The sequence below is a fragment of the Pseudochaenichthys georgianus genome, unplaced genomic scaffold (genome assembly GCF_902827115.2).
Source record: "Pseudochaenichthys georgianus unplaced genomic scaffold, fPseGeo1.2 scaffold_264_arrow_ctg1, whole genome shotgun sequence".
NCBI classification, from domain to species: Eukaryota; Metazoa; Chordata; class Actinopteri; order Perciformes; family Channichthyidae; genus Pseudochaenichthys; species Pseudochaenichthys georgianus.
In genome coordinates, this window is record NW_027262955.1 from 74,232 (window position 1) to 84,569 (window position 10,338).

Here is a 10,338-nt window from a genome sequence, read left to right on the forward strand (position 1 = left end):
TTGAACCGTTGAACCACAACGCTCATAATACCCATGGATGTATAATAAGAACATATTACCCCTCCTGTACCCGGGCCCGGGGACACGATGGAATCAAGAGAGCTCAGACCCTCACTCATATAGAGGTCGGAACATGTCATAAGTATAGGCTACATCAGGGGTACTCAAATACAAATCTTAAAGGTCCAAAATAAATGTTTCAAAAAAAAAAAGTGTAAGTTGTGGTTCGGTCCGGATCAGGACCGGAGTCCGGACTTTGAGGATGCCTGGGCTACATAGATACAAGCATAAATAAATGTAGGGGGAAAACCATGAATGAATAAATACAGGAATACATATGTTAGTGTGTTCAGGGAGATTCAGCGTGTGAGCTGCGGCTCAGCTGGACAGCAGTTGACTCACGATCGCAGGGTTCCTGGTTCAACGACTCGTCAATGCGTCTTTGTTGTTGTTTATAAAAGCTACTGCTAAATGAGATAATGTAGTTAATAAATGTATTCTTTGATATGCTTTAACCGCCTTTATCAGGCTACAACATGGTTACGTTTATGAATATTAGTAAGGAATACAAATCCCTCTTTGCAATGTTTACCAGCCTCCTTAGGCTTTTCAATCACAATATTCAACTGGAATCAATAAAATATTGTTAACATGAAAATATGATTTAATGTTCGTTGTTTAGAGTTATGTAGCGGCTCACGGTTCTAACAGTGCTAAAAGCCAAGACACTCATGTACAGTAGGTGGCGGTATGCACCTTTTAAGTTGTTTGCAATCCACCAAAAACGAGAGAAGAAGAAGATGCACCTTTAAAGTTCTTTGCAATCCGCCAAAAACCGAGAGACGAAGGCGAAGACGAAGTGAGTGGATTAAACACCTACAGAGGTTTCATTAAGTGTATTTACACCTGTTAGCTTAGCTTACAGTTCATCACGAATCAGAAGTTATCTTATTCAACACAACAGCTGTACTCTTGGAAGAAAGAAACTCACAACAAAACTTAAAATGTGCGCCAAAAATAGTCTCAAATTATCTTTAAATAAAGCCTAAAAGCCATCGGCTAACAGCTAAAGTCTACAAGCTATCGGCTAACAGCTAAAGTCTACAAGCTATCGGCTAACAGCTAAAGTCTACAAGCTATCGGCTAACAGCTAAAGTCTACAAGCTATCGGCTAACAGCTAACGGCTACAAGCTATCGGCTAACAGCTAACGGCTACAAGCTATCGGCTAACAGCTAACGGCTACAAGCTATCGGCTAACAGCTACAGTTATTATTCCAGTTCGGCTCTGGGGAGTAACAGTTGATCTGTAATGCTCAGCTGACTTTGTTAGTTATTTATTACACCAGTTGTCTTTAAGACGGTTTGAGTTGTTGTGTTGGTGCTCTTTACCATACGTATGGTTTTAAATATATGCTAACCAGCTTATTAGCATCGCCATTCATCACCGTGACGTAGCATTTTTCCCATTGAAATGAATGGGGTTCTTCAGTTAGCAGCTAACGCTAAGCGGCGGTTTAGCTCATTAGATAAATAGTTACACTTCATTTAAATAATGATTTATCTTAAACTGGGAAATGATTGTGTCCCAGCAGAAGTGTTTTCAGGCATTACACGAGTTAAACATATTTAAAAGATGCAATAAGATAATAAAATGAAGCATTAGCAGCAAGGACACAGGACACATATCACTAGAGTATCTAAAGAATACACAATATACAGAAAATACTGTATACATGGAGTACATTAAACAGTCTCACTAGCTAATGTTTGCTTTCTGTGTTAACTTGGTGATAGTTAATGACACAGGTAGCGTTATAACCCTGGTTCAAACAACCATTAATGTCACTTTCTATGTGAATAAAGTCATTTTAATGAAATAAAAGTGAACAAACTGAGCTGTAAGTTGCTACACAGATTATGATGAATTACATCTAAATATTTGTATTATATTAATAATAATAACTCTTTATAGTAATGGTTAAAGTCATTTGCATGTAGCGTTTATAACTATCTGACCTTTCTCTCATGTTCTCCTCTGCTTAGCACATCGACTAAATGGATCCATGGAAGAAGAGAGAGGCCCCTGGAGCTCAGGTCAGTGCGCACTTCATCACGATATATTCCTAATGTCAGCGTTTCCGCCAGGCGGGCGTCTTGTATATGCTCCGACCGTCCTCACTCACAACAACGGCCTCCAGACATAAATAAAGCAGCGACTGTGTTCTCCATGACACAGGCAGTCTGTGGTTTGTACTTGTTTAACTTCTGTCTAGTTTCTGAGCAGACATGAGGAGCTGAGAGCTCTGAGTGCTAACAGCTAACGGCTGGTTTTGTGTTTCGCATTGAAGATGACGTCACGGCTCCGCCTACACTGCGTTACTATAGTTACCGCCCCAGTTCCTAAACTGCAATGGAAACGCAGCATAAAGTGAGCCCGAGTAGGAATACTCTGTTTCAGTAAAAGTCCCTCAATCTAAATATAGTGAAAGACAGTGAAAGTAGTCGTTGTGCAGATTGGTCCATTTCAGAATAATATATATGATATGTTTTATAATGATTGATCATGAAAGTGTTCTCAGAGCTGGTGGAGGTGCAGCTAGTCTGAAGTACTTTGTAGACTGCAGGGTAGCTGGTGAAGGTGCAGCTAGTCTGAAGTACTTTGTAGACTGCAGGGTAGCTGGTGAAGGTGCAGCTAGTCTGAAGTACTTTGTAGACTGCAGGGTAGCTGGTGGAGGTGCAGCTAGTCTGAAGTACTTTGTAGACTGCAGGGTAGCTGGTGAAGGAGCAGCTAGTCTGAAGTACTTTGTAGACTGCAGGGTAGCTGGTGGAGGTGCAGCTAGTCTGAAGTACTTTGTAGACTGCAGGGTAGCTGGTGAAGGAGCAGCTAGTCTGAAGTACTTTGTAGACTGCAGGGTAGCTGGTGGAGGTGCAGCTAGTCTGAAGTACTTTGTAGACTGCAGGGTAGCTGGTGGATTCACTCCAGGTGGAACTAAAGTCTGATTCAACACTTGGTTATATTTCACATCCTTCATCTGAGAAGTAACTAAAGGGATTAAAAACATCTTTGATAGATTCTAAGAACTTTCTTCACTCTTAACCTCAAAGGTTGAGGAGTGGAGGCCCTGAATATTCCAACAGCTTATATGAAATTAACGCATCTCTTTTTCCAAGAACAATCCAAATGAACCTGTATAGTGAGACGAATATATTACAAACAAACACTAATATTACTATTGTACTGATTACTACGATAACATATAAATGTAATGTCTTAGCTGGACAGAAGTCGGGTGTGCAGCTTCATCCTGATGTCTCCCAGTTCAGAGGTAGCAGGGGGAGGGAGGGTGCAGCTTCATCCTGATGTCTCCCAGTTCAGAGGTAGCAGGGGGAGGGAGGGTGCAGCTTCATCCTGATGTCTCCCAGTTCAGAGGTAGCAGGGGGAGGGAGGGTGCAGCTTCATCCTGATGTCTCCCAGTTCAGAGGTAGCAGGGGGAGGGAGGGTGCAGCTTCATCCTGATGTCTCCCAGTTCAGAGGTAGCAGGGGGAGGGAGGGTGCAGCTTCATCCTGATGTCTCCCAGTTCAGAGGTAGCAGGGGGAGGGAGGGTGCAGCTTCATCCTGATGTCTCCCAGTTCAGAGGTAGCAGGGGGAGGGAGGGTGCAGCTTCATCCTGATGTCTCCCAGTTCAGAGGGAGCAGGGGGAGGGAGGGTGCAGCTTCATCCTGATGTCTCCCAGTTCAGAGGGAGCAGGGGGAGGGAGGGTGCAGCTTCATCCTGATGTCTCCCAGTTCAGAGGTAGCAGGGGGAGCGTGCTCCACTAGCACCCGGATTTAAGGCGCTGTTATTGAGAGGTGGAGGAGAGTCCTCTCCTGTAGACTGAGAGGCTGATAGCTACAGCTCAGTGAGGGGAAGGACTCTTGAGAGGTGGAGGAGAGTCCTCTCCTGTAGACTGAGAGGCTGATAGCTACAGCTCAGTGAGGTGAAGGACTCTTGAGGGGTGGAGGAGAGTCCTCTCCTGTAGACTGAGAGGCTGATAGCTACAGCTCAGTGAGGGGAAGGACTCTTGAGAGGTGGAGAGTTTTTATCACTTAAAATGTCAAAAGATGTATGTCACCTGTACGATCAGCCAGCAGCAGAAGATGTAAATGGTGCTAGGTACAAGGCTTTCTGTATGGCATCATCGGCCTTGCCAGAATGAAGCATCCCCCCTGATGCCCTCCATCAGCACTGCAAAAGGGCAAATGACCAGGCAGCAATAACGAGGTCCTGTCTCAAAAGAGAAATGGATGCTCCCTCGCCTGCTGGATATGGTTGGGAAATAGAGGATGGAACTCACACGTCTCCTGGATGACAAGAAGCCCTGCCCCTGACGGCGTGTTGCATGTGATGCACTGCAGCTGCAAAGAGTCTGCCTGTGAGGAAGGCAGGTGTTCGTGCTTCTCTGCAGGACTCTGTTGCACAGACTTTTGTCGTTGCTCAAATTGTGCAAATAAAAAAGAAACGGAGGAAGAGAACGATGACTGCCCTGACACTGACAGCGAGGAATAGGAATCAAAGAGCCTTCTTTCCACCTTTCTTAAGCTCTTTTCTGTTCTTTTGGAAGTGCTTTACAAAAAATGAAAGACATTAAGAAAATGGCATTTAAAATCAGTCATTAAAAAGAAAAGCTAATAAAATAAACATTAAAAGAAGAAATACATGGATAAAAGTTACAGTGCAGTCTAAGATGTGAATAGTTCAATTAGAAGCAGCGACAAAAAGAAAAGTCTTCAGCCTGGAAGTACTGCTTTCTATTGATCTAAATTACTTAACGTAACAAGTTCACCTTCTTCTTGGACGCAGCTATTTATGAAATCCAGTCATTTTAAGAGTGCCTTTAACGTGGGTAACAACAGACAGACAGAAAGTCCTCAGTCTAATGGAATCATCCACGAGCTCAGCCAATGAACCTCGCGATGCGAACATGGTAGTCCAGGAATGATAGTTTGATACATTTGAGTTTGATATACTTTATTAATCCCCGTGGGGAAATAGTTTGTAGCTGGAGTTGGCTGATAAACGCTGCTAGTCAATGTTGATTGGATGGTCCACTCTGTTCCCAGAGAGTAACCCTCTCACAAACACCGCGTATATAACGCAAATACCTCGGACTTAGTGATGTATTCAGACATATGACAAAACATGACAAAGAACAAGCATACAGCACTGCTTAGAATCCATTTGGTCTGGTTTAGCGCAACCACGTAGGCGGCCATCTTTCACTTCTGTTGACAATATGCAGCTTCCCAATTGGTGGAGCAGGATCACGTGACGAACCGTGGCACTACTTTGGACCAAGATATTATTACGCTTTGAAGGGACTAGTTCAGCCAATAATTACGTGCCTAGAAGAATTGGCAGGAATTTTAGCGACAAACTTTTTTTTGGTGGATAAGCATGACTCGTTCTTTTTTATGAACTAAAGATCGTGGAGTTCCACTTCTGTGGAGCGGGATCTCTTTCCTAGAGGACTTTTCGAGGTTCGCCTTGCGGCCTATATGTACAGGTCTCTCTCTCTCTCCCTCTCTCTCTCTCTCTCTCTCTCTCTCTCTCTCTCTCTCTCTCTCTCTCTCTCTGAACCTCCCTTCACTATGTACAGGTCTCTCTCTCTCTCCCTCTCTCTCTCTCTCTCTCTCTCTCTCTCTGAACCTCCCGTTCACTACCTCCCGTTCACTATGTCCAGGTCTCTCTCTCTCTCTCTCTCTCTGAACCTCCCGTTCACTATGTCCAGGTCTCTCTCTCTCTCTCTGAACCTCCCGTTCACTATGTCCAGGTCTCTCTCTCTCTCTCTGAACCTCCCGTTCACTATGTACAGGCCTAAGGCCCGACAGAGATGCACTATCTCTTTGCCATTCTGATTGATTTCAGAGTCAAGGCTGTTCCGATGGCTGACGGTTGGTGTGGTGAACATGGGGGGGGCTCACCAAATACATGGTGGCTGCCCTGTGGGTCTATGACATCAGGTTCAATTCCTGTGCGTCCGTTCAGATCTCCAGTTAGAAGCACATTTCCCTGGGCCTGAAAATAGGCTATTTCTGAATGGAGAGTTTCAAAAATGTCTTCTTCAAAATAAGGAGAATCGACTGGGGGAATATAAATAGCACACACGTATAGATTCCTGTCAGTTATGCCCAGGGTTTGATCTAACCTTAGCCACATGTGGGATTTACCTTGTTTCACTACTGAGATCTGACGGCAAAGATCTCCTTCATACCACACCAAGATCCCCCCCGATGTTCTGCCCTGCGTATGTCTTTGATTTTATAGAGGGCACCATGACTTCATTATAACCTGGAGGACAGTGAGTGAGCAGATCATTTTTACACCATGTTTCTGTTCATATAGTTGGATCAACATCTTTGATAGATTCCAAGAACTTTTTTGGAGTGGAGTCCCTGAATATTCAGCTTATATGTTTTCCAAAAACAATCAAAATGAACCTGTATAGTGAGACAAATATATATAATTATTTATTTTTTTCACTAATATTACTATTGTACTGATTACTACGATAACATATTACATTACATCACATTTAGTTGACGCTTTTATCCAAAGTAACTTACAATAAGTGCATTCGACCAGGAAGACACAACCTTGAAGAAAACAGAATCATAAAGTACATCAGGTTTCATAGAGCCAAACATTTCAAGTGCTACTCAACTGGCTTTAGATAAGCCAGTCCTTTGTTAGTATAGAAGTGCTTTGTTAGCAGTTCTATCGCTCGAGGTGGAGTCGAAAGAGATGAGTTTTCTGCCGAAAATGCTGCCCCACAATGCATTGCAGCCGCAGCATTTGCCGTCACAACAGTCGGTCGTTCACGGAAACAACCGATTATGACCCAGAAATGATATCATGAAAGTTACGGTGCTTATTAAGCATTTTTAAACGTAGGTGGTAAGTTGCCAAAGTGCTTTGTTCTGAACGTTCATCAGTATTATAATCAAAGAGAGAAATATGAACGTTAGTTTTTACTGAAATGATCAAATAAAGTCAACATCTCAGTCTTTACTGAGCTGTGTGGGGCTTCCAAACAGAATAGAGAACCTGCCTCACAGACTTAATCAGACGCTTAAGAGGTTACAAGACAGTGGTTATGAAAACTAGAGTTTTATTTTCCACATTAACAACAATGGAGAGTGCGGCTCTGAAATCATAAAACAGATATAGATATATACAGTAATAGGGGGAATAATTGGGCAGTTCTGTGTGTGTGTGTGTGGTTAAAACGTAGCAGCCTGCGGTCGCTCGTTAGCTGTTCTAATGAGGGTAAACACAGTGAAGGCACGGCTCTTTGCAGCTGGTGCTGCTCTTCTCAGATTCTGCTGAGTCACACGTTACTGCCTCCTGGCGCCGCAGAGATTTCATGACGTGAAGGAGGTTTTCTTCTATAAAGCAGCTGTGGGCAGCAGATACTGTGAGAGTCACAGACATGAATACATAGGTCAAGGCAAGACTGGTTCACAGACCCTCCTGTTTTGCCGATCCGGTGCTGGAACAAATAACTACACCCCGAGTCCGAGTTTGCAATATATCTCAAATAATGTATGTATTTCCCCACATAAACATAACAGTCTGCAATGAAACTGCTGTCTCCTGTGCGCTCCACTTCCTACTTTCTCCTGCGAACGAGTACAGTACAGACTACTGCAACTCCCTCCTGGCTGGTCTACCTACATGTGCCATCTGACCTCTGCAGCTCATCCAGAATGCAGCGGCTCGTCTGGTCTTCAACCTTCCTAAATTCTCCCACCCCACGCCGCTCCTCCGCTCCCTCCACTGGCTTCCGGTAACTGCTAGAATCCACTTCAAGACCCTGGTGCTTGCGTACCATGCTGCGAATGGATCTGGCCCTTCCTACATCCAGGACATGGTTAAACCGTACACCCCAGCACGTGCACTCCGCTCTGCATCAACCAAACGGCTCGCTGCACCCTCACTGCGAGGGGGACCCAAGTTCCCATCAGCAGAAACACGTGGGTTTGCTATCCTGGCTCCAAGATGGTGGAATGAGCTCCCATTGACATAAGGACAGCAGAAAGCTCACACACCTTCCAGACTGAAAACTCATCTCTTTCGACTCCACTTCGAGCGATAGAACTACTAACAAAGCACTTGTATACTAATAAAGGACTGGCTTACCTAAAGCCAGTTGAGTAGCACCTGAAATGTTTGTCTCTATGAAACCTGATGTACTTTATGATTCTGTTTTCTTCAAGTTTGTATTTTGTTGGTCGAACGCATTTATTGTAAGTCGCTTTGGATAAAAGCGTCAGCTAAATGTAATGTAATGTATTTATGCTTTTTAGATTAACTTTCTCTCTTTCTCTGTCTGTCTGTTCTAGAAACCGAAAGGAAAAGAGAGATGTCACAGCTGTCAGCAATGTGACAAATCCTTCACAAGATCTGGAACTTTAAAGCGCCACCTGCTTATTCACACAGGAGAAAAACCGTTCAGCTGTGAAGAGTGTGGGACAACTTTCGCTCGCTCAGGTGATCTCAAATCACATCAACGTATTCATACAGGAGAAAAACCGTTCAGCTGTGAAGAGTGTGGGAAAACGTTCGCTCAATCAGGTGCTCTCAAATCACATCACCGTATTCATACAGGAGAAAAACCTTACAGCTGTGAAGAGTGTGGGAAAACTTTCGCTAGATCAGATGCTCTCATATCACATCACCGTATTCATACAGGAGAAAAAACCGTTCAGCTGTGAAGAGTGTGGCACAACTTTCACTACATCAGGTGCTCTCATATCACATCACCGTATTCATACAGGAGAAAAACCTTACAGCTGTGAAGAGTGTGGGAAAACTTTCGCTCACTCAGGTCATCTCAAATCACATCAACGCATTCACGCAGGAGAAAAACCATAGTGGTGTGAAGAGTGTGGGAAAACTTTTTCTCAAAGTATTCACCTTTAAAGTCCACGAGCGAATGCACACTGCATTGTTTTGAAGAACTATGAGAGGCAAGCCAGCTATTTCCTCCTCCTGATGTCCTGAGAGCTGGAGTTATATTTTAAAAGTCTTTCTGCATTGAAGTCTGACTAACAATTGTTTATGTTCTAACCAGCGTTCACACTATGCCAACACGAGGCCACAGAGATGTTGCTTCTCCTGATTTAATTCATGTTTGTAATGGTTCCTGATCTATAAAGAAATGTTATACTACCATTCTTGTTATTCCTTTTTTTAAATATTATATCTCAATTGCTAGCCCCGATAAATTACTGCAGGATCTGGGGTATTTGAAATGTACAAGGTCATATCTCCACAATGCACTCGGACTGGAAGCTCACACTTGAACCGTGTAGTGACCACGATATCCATTTGTTTTGTGTCCTTAAAATATAGAAATGTCCAGATGCGATTGAAAAGTAAGGCAAAAATAAATAAACGTTTTTAAACAAACTATTTGTCATATAAACTGATACTTCAATGTTAAAGGCACAAGAACCAAGCTGTGACGCTCCCAACCAGCAAGGTCTAAAAACTGTTTTCTTCAGTCAGCCGCACCAGTAGGCTGCAGCACCTCTCCTTTTATGCTGCAGCACCTCGACCTGCAGGAGTAACGCACTCAAATTAAATAATATACACCACAGAATCTCAGGTTATGTACTCTAAAAAGATAAAATAATATAATCTAAGGAAATGTCTCCTACATAACCGGCCTCTAATTGTATTTTGGAGTACCACAAAAACAATTATCAAATATACATTTATATAGACATTTTTATTCATTGGGATAAACCCCTTGAGATGCATCATCTCGTTTTCAAGCGGGTCCCGACAATAGCAACAACTTACAGACATAAGCTAAAAGACAAAATGCAAAACATGACACACAAGACAAACCACACACAGTCTGTTAAGTAAAATACAAGCAATGCACACAATCATTACAATTTGAGACAATCAAGCAAATCCGTTTAATCAATATCAGTTATAACAAGTGCAGCCCAGCTGAACGTGAGATAACAATGTTTAAATAAACCCAATGATGCAAGAGATCTAATGGCAGCAGGTAAAGTATTCCAGTCAGTTGGGGCTTTGAACATGAACGCTCTTCTCCCAATCAATTTGTTTGCAGAGGGGACAGAAATAAATCTGAACAGAATGTCTAACTTGATGATTTGGTGAGTAGGGTACAAAATACTGCTTTAACTAAGGGGGATAGTTAAGATAAATGCATTTAAATATCAGCTGGAGCCAATGCGTGTGTGTTCTTACATTTTAAAGAAGGCCATTTAAGTTGGTTATACATTGTGCAGTGATGTGTACGAAAAGGACAACCA

The 10,338-nt window shown here is 43.0% G+C and overlaps 1 pseudogene; it reads left to right on the forward strand.

The window, feature by feature from the left end:
* The first annotated feature begins 846 nt into the window (after positions 1-846).
* On the forward strand, positions 847-9,186 carry LOC117442061 (zinc finger protein 3-like; annotated as a pseudogene).
* Positions 9,187-10,338: the final 1,152 nt, after the last annotated feature.